General features: G+C 40.1%; 2 protein-coding genes across 10 annotated transcripts in view; one reads left to right on the forward strand and one right to left on the reverse strand.

Annotated features, from left to right (window-relative positions):
• Positions 1-12,773, forward strand: part of LOC101752250 (cell surface glycoprotein CD200 receptor 1-A-like) — a 146,768-nt gene that overhangs the window by 52,738 nt on the left and 81,257 nt on the right. For all 6 annotated transcript variants that reach the window (XR_005846978.1, XR_006933903.1, XR_005846971.1 and 3 more), the window contains exons 12-13: positions 3,010-3,210; positions 8,008-8,101. The gene's annotated coding sequence lies outside the window, so the exon portion shown is untranslated. The remainder of the gene's footprint in view (positions 1-3,009; positions 3,211-8,007; positions 8,102-12,773) is intronic.
• The window catches only part of HTR1F (5-hydroxytryptamine receptor 1F), a 111,403-nt gene that overhangs the window by 24,614 nt on the left and 74,016 nt on the right, over positions 1-12,773 (reverse strand). The window contains exon 1 of one of the 4 annotated variants that reach the window (XM_046912993.1): positions 4,103-4,222. The exons of the other annotated variants lie outside the window; for them this stretch is intronic. The gene's annotated coding sequence lies outside the window, so the exon portion shown is untranslated. Of the gene's footprint in view, positions 1-4,102; positions 4,223-12,773 lie in introns of those variants that run through there. 4 annotated transcript variants of the gene reach the window in all.

Below are 12,773 nucleotides of genomic sequence, written 5' to 3' on the forward strand. Positions count from 1 at the left end.
AAGTGGGCTTGTTTAGTTTGGAGAAGAGAAGGCTCTGGGAAGACCTCATTGTGGCCTTCCAGTACTTGAAGGGAGTGTATAAACAGGAAGAGGAATGGCTGTTTACAAGGGTGGATAGTGATAGGACAAGGGGGAATGGTTTTAAACTAAGACAGGGGATGTTTAGGTTGGATATTAGGAGGAAGTTTTTCACCCAGAGGGTGGTGATGCACTGGAACAGGTTGCCCAAGGAGGTTGTGGATGCCCCATCCCTGGAGGCATTCAAGGCGAGGCTGGATGTGGCTCTGGGCAGCCTGGTCTGCTGGTTGGCGACCCTGCACATAGCAGGGAGGTTGAAACTCAATGATCATTGTGGTCCTTTTCAACCCAGGCCATTCCATGATTCTATGATACGATTCTAAAAATAAACTTTGCCTCTTCCTCAATCTCTAAAATTGAGCAGCTTGACTCTGCATTCAGATCACAGCAGTCTGAGTGAGCACAGGTACAAATAAGCAAGCCAGCAGCACAAAGGCCATTCTCACTGCTACTGGTGTTCCTCAGTCTTTCATGGTTGTCTGACTCCAGGACTCACATCTCATTTTCTGCATGAAGCACAGTGAAGTGAAGCAATTAGATGAAGAGAACAAATATGAACAATATCTTTATGCTTTTCTTTGGGGTAAAGGTATGATTCAAGGTTGCCATAAGCAAGCTGCTTATGGCATGACAGAGCTGGCTCGGATCTTCTCTGATGCGTAGGAAGAAATGTGACTAATGCTACCTCAAGGGTGAAGGGGAGGTGTAGGCGGGAGGAACTGAGTTAGGCTGGAAAGCCAGAGGACAATTGGGCTGTTTCCATTATGGCAGGGGCTATGGCAGCTGCTGTGTTGGGATGAGTTGTATATACCAGACCTTTTCCTCGCTTGGTTGGTGGAGCTGCCAGCCCAGAGTTGTGATGACTGGGTTTGTTAGAAACGCTTCTGGCATAGATGAAGTGAGATGTGTCCAGTTTGTTATCCTTGGCAGCCAGATGTCCTAAGCAAATGGCAGCTCTTAAAGTTATAGCTGGTTGTGTCTTGCTATGGGTAGTAGCAGAGATGGGAATAACATAGGTCTTGTGGCACGGTTCGTTCAGAGCTTTAATGAGCAAATAGCCCAGCACTTGACAACTTCTACAGAGCTCAATTGAAAAGTGTCCTTCTCCTACCTTGGTTGTGAAGTTCTAGGTGAATGGAAGGATGTGATACTACTAAGGAAATTAAAAACATAGAAGCCAAGTGCTTCTTGTTCTTCCATTTCTGAAATGTGATGAGACAGTTGCCATAGAAATGCTATTCTTTGCTTGATGCATTGTGCGCCAGTTCCAGAAAACCATTGGTGCTTGTCACAAATAGCTTTTCAAATTTAAATATCTCAGAGTAATGTAAGGGAAAATGTCCCTTTTTTTTGTTTGTTTGTTTTGTTTGTTTTTTAATAAAAGATCAGATTCTATAAGATCTGTGTTTGTTAGAAGGCGATTATGAGATTTGTCTGATTTGGCCATCCACTTTTATGGATGGTCTTCAAACTGAATGTATCTATAGTTAGTTTTAGTTGCAACAGAAGGTTAGCTTATGATTTTTTTTTTTTTTAATCCATCTTTTGGGATGGTTTTGATAGAGCTGAACTTGCAAATATGCATGATTTCTATTAAATCTATAAAGCTTGGTTCAGGAGACTATCTTGTTGGAAAAAATGTAGTCAGAAAAAGTACTCTGTAAAGAAACAGTTTTCATCTGATAATAGTCTGAGCTATTCAAACCTATATAAATACAGCAATACAATAAGTGTATTATTAAAGGTCTGATAGCAAGACCATTTCCATTCTTTTTGTAGCTGATATTTACTTATTACCATCGTGTGCTCTGCCATGGCAGGAGGTAGTAGCAGTTGAATAGAGAGAGCACTGAGTGCATAGAACAATGTGAGTGCTTGGTCTGCTTTCCTGGTTGGCACATTGCTCCACAGAGACCAGCTGAAAGCAAACTCCTTCAGGGAGAAGACAGTCATTAGAACAGCAAAAGCCAAGCTACCACAGGGAAGGAAGAATGACCTGTACCAACCAACCTGTTGAAATGACATTTAAGGAAGTGGAGGCTTGAAAGTACTTTACAGATGAAAGAAAGATTCAGTTCATGGCTACTCTTAGTGGCTTGTGCTATTCACAGATTTTTGGCAGCCAAGCAGCAAGATTTTTTCTTTTATTCAGAGATTTAAAAATAAGAAAGCTAAATCTATTTGTGGGAGCAAATCTGTTTATGGACGGCTGGACTTTATGGCTAATGAAGATAGGGCCAGTTGATGTTCTCACAGAGCTTTCTGGACTAGCATAGCATTCTTCAACAGCCCTGTGCTCAAGAACAAAGGCTTTAAAAACAAACAAACAAAAACAACAAAAAACCTCAAACTTTTGTTGCTTTCCCTTTCTTATAGTTAGGTTTGGAGTGACATAATAAATTACTGCTGACATAAAATTATCTGACCAGATGTATGTGCTGTGTAACATACAGATGAAGGGCTTCCTCAAAAGCTGCAATGAAGCTCGCTACTGCTGTGCTGCCCTTATCTAAAAGGATCTTTCTTGTCTCTCAGGCCTTAAAAAATGAGGGTATGTCAGCTACGGGCTAGTACCTTAATTAATGGGAAGGGTAGGTTTATGTGAGAGTCTAGGTCAGAGATTTAGTGTTCCCTTCTCTGTCCCATGGAGTCTGCCAGCCACTATAAATTACCATGGTATCCACTGCTACTCTGACTGGGAAGAATGAGCTTTTCAGCAAGGTAACATCCAGACCATTCTTGGGGCACAGCAGTCTAGCACTTCACTTGCTTTAGGGCCTCTCTGAATAAAGAAGGTGACTATTACAACCTTGTTCGCAGTCTCAGTGCCTCTCAAGTGTTCTGCATGAAAGTTTTTTGATTGTTTCACTCTGCTATATTAATTTTTATATTGTTGCAAAAATGCAATAAAATTATGTTCAATTCCTACAGTGGCAAGGAGAGGAGTTAATGGTTCCCCTGTGGTTGAATCAGCTGAGCAGAAGTTAGCATCACCCAGTGATACCAGTGCTGTACGAATACCCTGGGAACGTGGAGCCCAAATGGAATGCCTTCAGCTGCTGTGTAGGATTCAAGGTGCAGACCTGTGATCAGAAGCCCTGGATATGCTCTCTGGAGGGATGTCATTGCTTGGTAAATTCTCTAAGAAACAAAGTGCCTATTGACATCTAGTTCATTATAGGACAAACTTAATTTTGCAGTATTGATTTACAGAAGCCTAAAGTCACAGTGAAGTTTAATACTCTATTTTTTGCAGTTACTGTAAGCAAACATGTCTGTGCAGTGAAAACATAACTACTTGTTCAATATTTTACTTTAAAACAGGTTGTTCCCCCCCCCCCCCCCCCAGGAGTAGTGCTTTTATTCATTGTTATATAAGAAATTGAAGATTTATTTTCTCAACATCAATACTGATCCTGTTTTCAACTTTTTGACCTCTGGCTCACCAAATATCATTAATTGTGATAACTGAATCACTTGAAATAATCAGCTGTCTATCCTGCAATGGCTGAAAGTGAAGGCCTTAAATTTGAGGGCTCTTAACTCTCCAAGGCAAGCTATATGATGCTGCTAGCATCTTGAAAATACTTCAGTTTGTGAACTGAAGAATGGCAATCTGTTGTCAGTTATCTCTCTACTTCTCTGCTTTCATGACCAGGGACAGGACAAATGTTACTCATACTGTGGGTCACAGATATTCCTTTTTAAGTATGTTATTATTCTGCTCTATATTACTGAAACGAATGAAACTACTGTCAGCTGGTATGTGGATCTGGTGGCATTACTGTCCCTCTCTGGACAGAATAAATGCATATTAGTAAATGATGGCTAATGGTCAGACTTGACTTATGTTTTTATGTAACCTAACACTAAAGCCCTTTAAACACCAATTCTCAATGTTAGAGCTTAATGTTATACTCTGCTTAAAAACAAACAAACAAAAAAACCCCGACACACACAAAAAAGAACCACAACAAAAGAGAGAGAGAGAGAAAGTATAGGAAGGCTAAGTGCCTTGTCCTACCTCCTGCAGGAAATGGACAGGAAGGAAAGGAGCACAGAGCAAATATCGAGATTTTCTTCACCCCAGCCTGCACTCTGCTTGTGATGCTCCCTTTGCCCTTGCAGTACTCTGTAACCTGCCTATGGAATGTGTTTTCCAGCAGAGGAGTTTACATCATTAGGCATGCCAAACATAGAATCCGCCTTCTAAAAGACATGAGAGCAGAGGAGTGCTTTCTAGTGGGTATGCTGACATGCTTAGCGGCTTGAATAAGAGGATCACTCTTTTCTTCTCATCTTTTTTTTTTCCCCCTAGTTGGCCTTTCCCTTTGGTTTGCAGTACTAACAACTCCTCCTAGTTAGTAGGTGAGACTTCCAGTGGTTTTGTGTGCACACAGCTGTAGTGCAGGGAGAGGAACAAGGAAATCTTGCTGGAAAGTGAAGATCTTCCTTTACTCTCAGAAAGATTCTACCCTATTTCTGCACCTTCCATTAGGAATCAGTAAAAAGAAAAGGGAATTTGCTAAAAGTGATAGGCAACTTTTATCTTACTGGAGACCACAACTTGTTTGTTCTATGAAATGCAGTTCCATAGGGATCTCTTCCCTTCCACACTCTCCTAAATATTGAAGCTTATACCTGCTTGATGCTTAGGAGTATTTTGTCTCTTATGTGCTTGAATCTCTGTCATGGTGATTTTTTTTATTTTTATTTTTCCCTGCAGTGATGTTCTAGATGTAACGTATGTTTAACTTAAGGCTTAAAGCAGCCTGTTCCTAGAATCACTGAATATCCTGAGTTGGAAGGGACCCATAATGATCATAGAGTCCAACTCCTAAGACAATTCTGATCTACAATAAATGGCAAAGCAACAAATTCAGATCTGCAAAGTACACAGCTGTCTTTTCTTAAAGGGGTGGAAGTCTTTTGGCTTTTCAAGCCTTTCGTAATGCAGAACAAAGAGCAGTGGAAAACTTCCCAATCTCCATATGTTCTAAGTACGCTAGAAAGCCTGTCAGACATTAGGAGTAAATTGGTTATCTTAAAGTATGCCTTGAAGTTGCTGCTGTTGAAAACAACCCAAACAATTCTTAAGAAGTGTTGCAATATTTCTTATTCCCAATCCATTAAAGAGTGTTTTGCTTTCTGGCCACCAACAGCTCCAGTAAGAAAATATCATGCCAAGAATACCGCAGACTGTGCAGAGCACAGGGCATGGTCCCTGCAGTGGGATTGTCTGGCTCTCAGTGTATGAAGACTGATACCCTTCCTAAGAGTGGGTGGTGTCTCTTAAAAAGCTCAACTGAGAAGCAGCTGGAGCATCACTGTGATGCTTTACTGACAGCTCTGCAAGGCTGTTAACAGCCTGGTTACAGCAAGGGCACCACCATTCCATGTTAAGGTGCGTGAAGAAGAGTTGGAACTAAAGGCATCAAAGATTACACCAGCTCCAAAACACTTGATTTGTGACAGTTTGTTTACTTCCTTGCTATATCCCCTGATAACTTTTATTTTCCTGTAGACCAAAAAAAAAAAAAAAAAAAAAAAGTCCTAGAATATAATTTGGAGTAGGAGGAAGCATCATTTCTTGGTGCCTCCGAGAAATTTAAAGCCTTCACTGAACAAATGCTTCTACCTGCCTGGAGATTGTCACAGCTCAGCAGGTGCTCTGCTCTCTGTCCTAGAAGCCATGTGTGCTTCAGCCCCAGCACTCCTCCTCGCACAGGTTGTATTTGTGGAGAGTGGGGAGATTTGTTCATCTAGCTCTTGCGAACAAGGTGGGATGGCTTCGCTGAATGATGCTTGGAGGGCAGTACTCCAGACTAATGGGCTTTTGGGATTGTTTGGCAGACCTTTATGACAGCATGAGAGGTAATGGCCTAAAGTTGCACTGGGGAGGATGAATATCAGGTTGGATATTTGGAAACATCTCAGAAAGAGTGGTGAGGCGTTGGAACAGGCTGCCTGGAAAGATGGTAGAGTTATTGACTCTGGGGGTGTTTGAGCTGTGGCTCTGAGGGACATGAGTTAGTGGACGTGGTGGTGATGTGTTGACAGTTGGACTAAATGATTTTAGTGGTCTTTTCCAACCTTTATGATTCCATGATATCTTGTTTTGACCTGCCTCTCTTTACCTCTTCATTGCCCGCTGACTTTAGTGCGATTAGTGATCTCTCTAAGAAACAAATGAATTTCCCTGTGAAGTATTTCCTTTTAAGAATCAAACAGCCTTTTCCTTGGATGGCTTTATCTGACCATGTAGTTAATATATTTTGGTGAAAAAGGCCAGCACAATCTTATGTATCTACTGCCCTTGCACAAACACTAAAAACTGGGTAAACAAAAGAAGGCTTTTCTGCCAGATGCTGTTTTACCAAGCTTCCTACAGTGAAACCTGTAAAACCCTTGATCAAATGATAGCAACCATTGCATTTAAAATGGGGTGTTAAATTGTTATAAATCCACAAAAGAACAAGGTAGAGGACATACAGTCTCTGGTTGGGGTATGGCGTGTGCTTTTTAAACTTGCTAAACTATGTGAGTGTTCATAGTCTGGTTGGTCAAGAATCACCCTGATGTGCCTTATGTTGAGGTCACTGTGGGATTTCTGTTGAAGATGCTCTGGTTAGGCACCCACTGGAGTTGTCTGTTCCTTTTATAGTGGAGGAATAGGTTCTCAAAGGAAGGAAAAATGCAGTTTATGATGAGCAGAGTCAGGAAAGGAATTAACTGGAAAGAAACTCATCAATTCCCTGGAGGGTGTTTTAAGAAAAAGACTACCCTAGGAATTTTACAAGGTTTTTAGTCTGAGGGCACACAGTGAAGAAGAGGACTGAAGCTGTATGAAGATTTGAACTTTGGCAGCTACTGATTTTTGCAGCAATCTGGTGGCCTTAAGAATCTGGATTGTCCTGTGAAGGGTTTAGATGCTGCCCTCCCCAGAGACTCAAAGGAGTAAATTGAGCAGGGCTCCATGAAAATGTTATTTGATACGTTTAACATCTGGGCTCCTCTACTGCATGTGAATTTAGGGAAATCTTACAAAGATTGGAAATCTTCCCTGGAAGTATTATTTTTAGAGTTATTGGTAATATTTATTATTCTTTCAAGGATTTTGATTATGTAAACACACACAATTTGAACAATACAGGCATGCACTAATACATTCGGGGTAGTGAAGGCAAAAGAAGAGATTTTTATGCAATCACTGCATATAAGCTTATTTCCTTCTCTTCAGTGAAAAAAATATATGTTGCTTGGGTATGCATAATTCTGACTTGATACTGACTGTAGGTAACTGTACTAATTTTATACATAAAACCTGGGCTTTCATCATTGACCTATGGATAAGGATGCATCGGAGGCAAGAGAATAAGTAATTAAAATGAGGGCCCAGATCTTCCTAATATTCAAACTCTAAAATAAAAAATATAGTAGCCACAACTTCTTGATTTGTGGGAAATTCTTAAAATATTCCAAGTGAGTGGCTTTTCCTATTTGTTGTTGTACATAGAGTGCTTTTTTAAAAAAAAGTAGATATTGTTAAAAACAGCTACTACTAAGCTCTCCAAGATCTTGAAGTACTCAAACATTTTCCCATGAGATGCTGCAGATGCATGCACCACCACCCAGAAAAACTTTTTTTGTTGTTAAAATGTGGTCTTAACAAAACTCATTCATGCACGATCTCTCTTCTGCCAGCCCACGTCCTTCTCTCCTTGCTTTGAGTGAAGGCAATGGAGATGCATAGGAATTTGGTTTCCAGCTTTCCTTCCTTTTTATTCAAAACTCACTGCTGACAAGGGAACACAGAAAAACCAGCAAAATAAAAAAGCAGCCCCAGTGCACATATGGAGGGGGCAATATAGTCAAAACTGAGATCTCTTGTTTCAAGAAATGTTGCTGGTGACATGGTTTGCCTTTCAGCTTTGTTGTCAGATGTGGCCATGAGAATCGCCCCATTATGGAAACAACACTGAATTGGAAATGCTAAGAGAACTGAACCAGAGGTTCATTACCTGTGAGTATCAGAAGGTAATAAAAAAAGGATGTTGCTTGAAACTAATCTATTTACTAATTTCTTAAGCTATAGACGTTTTCTGTGATGCTTGTGAAATTCATGTTACTCATGATGATGGGCGATTACTTGTATTTATTATGAAAGACACTGCTCCAAAAGGTAAGCTTCACAGGGACCACATCTCAATGTGTTTGATGCCAAGGGGAAGGACAGATAGATGTACAACCCTTCTGCAACTTTTTGCTTTGAAGCATAGCTACCCAAATAAGTAGCGATGTGATACTGCAACCATATTTAACTATTTCCTTATTCTGATGCAGTAGTGATTACAATCATCTAGCGTGGTATGGAGTGTAATGTTTGGATCTAGAGTATTGCTTCAGCCTTTATGTTCAATAGAGATTCTGTTAAAATGGGAACTTTTGACACTGCACGGCAATTCTTGCAAAATTGCATAGAGTAAAAGAGCAAAATTGTGATAAAGCCTGAAGTGTAACTAAATTCAAGCAATAAATAGGCATATAACTTTAAAATTGTCTCCCTTGTGCTTTGGTGTCAAAACAAATCTAGCACCTGTAGAAAATGGCATCACGAGGAAATGGCAGATACAAAGCTTCTAGCTTGAAAAAATGCTTCTAGCACTAGGTTCACATTACCTGGAATATGTATTATCTATGGCTAATCCTTTCTTCACAGCTACAGAACATGCAAAGAGGGGTAAGAGAGCTGACCCGAGTTTCATAATGAGCAGGGAAAAGGTGTCGAGGCTGTATTCTTTAGAATATGACAAGGAAGAAAGGGATCTTTTCTGATTTTAGTACTGTCAGTTTGGGTTTGTGGGAGACAGCTGGCCTATAGCTCAGTGGTGTATTTATCCTGCACTGGCCTCATTTTTTGTATGTTTTGCTAACCTATTCCTAGGCTTCTGCTCCTGGATGAAGATCCACATTTCTGCAAAATTACAATCTTGCAACACCTACATACTTCTTGGGGATAATGTTGGTATCGGTCTCTTTGCTGTCAGTAAATCAGTAGCTAGCCTACAGAACTTCTGTTAAGTCTTACATCTTTGTGGTGTTCTTGATAACTCATCTCTTAGGAGCAGAAATATATCCATATAGTTTCCTAAAGGCCACTTATGTCTTTCAGAAATAATTTCAGTAGTTGTTCTTTTATATTAAGGGCAGGATTTAGGCTTGATTTATCTTGACAATCTGTTGTTACTCATCATATATTACAAGAACTTATGGCTGAAGGTATTTTTGAAGTGCTTGCTTCATGGTCACTAGAAACTCCTCTTAGCAGCACCTTAGGTTCTTTTTCCTTGTAATGGTCTCTCAAATTTTAACTAGATCAGGATTTTACTGTAGCAGTAGATGAGCCATATTATTTCGAAAGAAATGTTTTACATGCTAAAAAGTGTAAATGAGAACTCCACTGTATGTATTCTGTTGGCATTCTTTCACAGTTTAAAATGTCTGTCTGCATTGACAGCATCAGAAATGTTGGCTTTGGCTCAGCAGAAAGCCCTTCCAGGTTTGTGTGCTGCTTGCTGTGCAATACCATGGCTCTGGCCATGCAGCCCTATTACTTCCCTCCTCCATGCTGCCTCAGTAAAAATGTGTGAGCTTTCTCACCTCCACACTGCTGCTCTCTCAAGTGTACAAATCCATGTACTTCTACACAGTATGTGTCAGAGGCACCAGATCACTTGTAATTTGTACTTTCTTTCATTCACAAGAAACCACACTGTTAAGTCTTGTTACTGGGAATTAATCTTTCTATCTCTTGCCCTTTGAATTGTTGCTGATCATCTTTCATCTATAAAGCAGGTTTATAAATGAAACATCTCATAAATAAAACCTCTCATTTTTCTGCTTTCACATAACTACTCGTAAAAATTCAATCACTTTTCTAATTTGGTAAATAAGACTAATTTTATTCACATCATACTGTATGTATTGGAACATCAAGAAGGGAAGAAATGTCACTTTTTTGTTCATCCTGTGCAACAGTACAGATCATATATACAGGGCAAGATTTACTCAGCTCTGGTCTCCTGAGACGTTATTCAGAAATGCTATCTACCCTGAGGCACTCATGAACACGAAAACCGTGCTACAAACTAGCCCCACAGCAGAATGCACTCTTGGGAGAGGTTCTGAACTGTAGAAATGAATGTTGATCCTTTTGAGGATGCCAAAATGGTTTTTAGCAGTGGTGGTATGGAATGGTCTTTACAACTGTCCTGGTTGTAGCTGGGATAGAATTAATTTTCTTTCTACTAGCTGGTATGGTGCTGTGTTTTGTATTTAGGATGAAAATAATGTTGGTAACACACGGATTTTTTTTTTTTTTTTTTTAGTTCTTTTTGAGTCATACTTAGCCTAGATCAAGAAGTTTTCAGATTCTCTTGCTACTCCAACATTAAGGAGACTGGGGGTGCACAAGGAGCTGCTGGTGGGGACAGAACCAATACATCTGATGCAGACTGGCCAAAGGGATGTCTTATACCCTATGGCATTATGCTCACCAGTAAAGCTGGGGAGAATTGTCTTTTGGGGACAGCTGCTGCTTGAGGACGGGCTGGGCATTTTCTGAGTGTGTGATGAGCAGTTGTGTTGAACATCACTTGTTTATTTTTTTCATCATCGCTACCAGTGACAGGATGAGGGGACATGGCCTCAAGTTGCATCAGGGGAGGTTTAGGTTGGATATCAGGAAAAACACCTTTACAGAAAGGGTTGTTAAGCACTGGAATAGGCTCCCCAGGAGGTGGTTGAGTCACCATCCCTGAATGTGTTTAAGAACTGTTTGGATGTGATGCTCAGGGACATGATTTAGTGGAGGGTTATTAGAGTTAGGGTAGTATGGTTAGGTTGTGGTTGGACTTGATGATCTTTAAGGTCTTTTTCAACCTGAGTGATTTTATGATTCTATGCTTATTATTTTACCTCCCTTTTCTTTCTTATTCAACTGTCTTCATCTCAATGCACAAGTTTTACTTTTTTTTTTCTTTTTTTTTTTTTTTTTTCCCCTATTCTCTCCCCTATCCCACTGGGAGAGGAGTGCATGAAAGGCTGTGGTGCTGAGCTGCCTGCTGGGTTAACCCACAGCAACTCATTCCTTTTTTTTGCCTTTGAAACTATTGCAGTTCTTCTGATAAAATCTTCATCTGCACTGCTTGCAAGAGAGAGATGGGAGCAAAGAGAGGGATATATGTTATTTCATCTGTGGCTTATGCCATGCTTGAGCTAGTCTTCAGATATGATAGATGTGGTTAGTTGTGAGCTATTCACAAAGCAGTTCTATTGAGATAAGGCTTGGCAATTTTGGATGTTTATCCAGTGAATAGTATGCAAGTCTCTTGAACTCGTGAAACTTTCCAAAATAACAGGCTCTCTATGGAATGTCAAGGATTGTGATTCCTGCTTTGGGCTTAGTCAAATACCTTGAAATACTTTTTCTTACAGATTTTGCAACATTCCTAATTCTGATGTTATTCAATAAACTCAGAAATGTAAAACTGCAACCATAAGAGAGAGGATTGTGTGTGTGAGACACTGCATGTATGTTTAAGACAAAACAAAACATCAGCAGAATTCTTACAGTTTTTTTCTTAATTCTTGGCACTTACACAGATTGTGTGCCAGTTAGAATCCCATCTTGTTTATGTAAATTGCTTCACTACAGAAAATGACTTAAAAACAAAACAAAACAAACAAACAAAAAAAACCCAAAAACAAGACACCAACCCCTGCCAAACACTTATTTGAGACCTACAATTCCCAATCACGTAGTGCCTGGATCTATTTTCTTAGCTATACCTCTATGCTTAGTTTCTTTCCAAGCCTGTAATAACCTCTTTGAAATTTACTGCTTTATTTTACTTTCACCATTAACTACTTGCTTAATTTCTAAAGGTTGTTAATGTACATGAGAGACTGTGTTCCATGCTACGTATTTTTCAAAGACATTTTGTTCCTGTTGCAAAGTCTGAAGGTAATCCTACAGATGCTTATTTTGAAGCACTTGTAATATTAATTGGTTATGGGAAATAGAAAGAAAAGTTCACTGTACTTTTTCCTAACTTTTAGAACTGATTGAAAGGCTGGAGAGACTTGCAGTTTTGTATGCTCCTGCGGGTTCAGAAAAGCAGATTAATTTATGCAGTTTTATTATGCACTGGGGCGCCTGCTTCCTTAAACCGATTATTAGTGAGACTCCTCTGGGGAGCTGAAGAATCACAGAGGTAATGGTTGTTCAGCTTGTTCTGTGTACGCTGGTGACCAGGTAAGCTGGTTTTGAAAATCCCCTGGAACTGATACATTACAACCTCTCTGGGTGAGAGTACTGCACTATGACCCTAGTGAAGTTTTTTCTGGTCTCTAGCCTGAACCTCTCAGTATGCTGTTTGTGGATGTTGGCCTTTGTTATATTGCCTGCCACTCTCAAAAACCATTTGGCTTTGTTGTCTTTGATACATCTCTCCGGGTAGTTGCTGACTGTAGTAGATGATACTGTCTTCAAAAGACTAAGCAAACCCTGATCTCAGCCTCTCCTTGCAAGCCATGGGCCCTGACCTCCGCAAATTCTCTACATCCCTCTTGAACACATCCCTGATCCCAAAAGTGAATGAAGTACTCCAAGTGTAGCCTTATCAATGCTGACT

Source organism: Gallus gallus, chromosome 1 (assembly GCF_016699485.2).
Source record: "Gallus gallus isolate bGalGal1 chromosome 1, bGalGal1.mat.broiler.GRCg7b, whole genome shotgun sequence".
Lineage (NCBI taxonomy): Eukaryota > Metazoa > Chordata > Aves > Galliformes > Phasianidae > Gallus > Gallus gallus.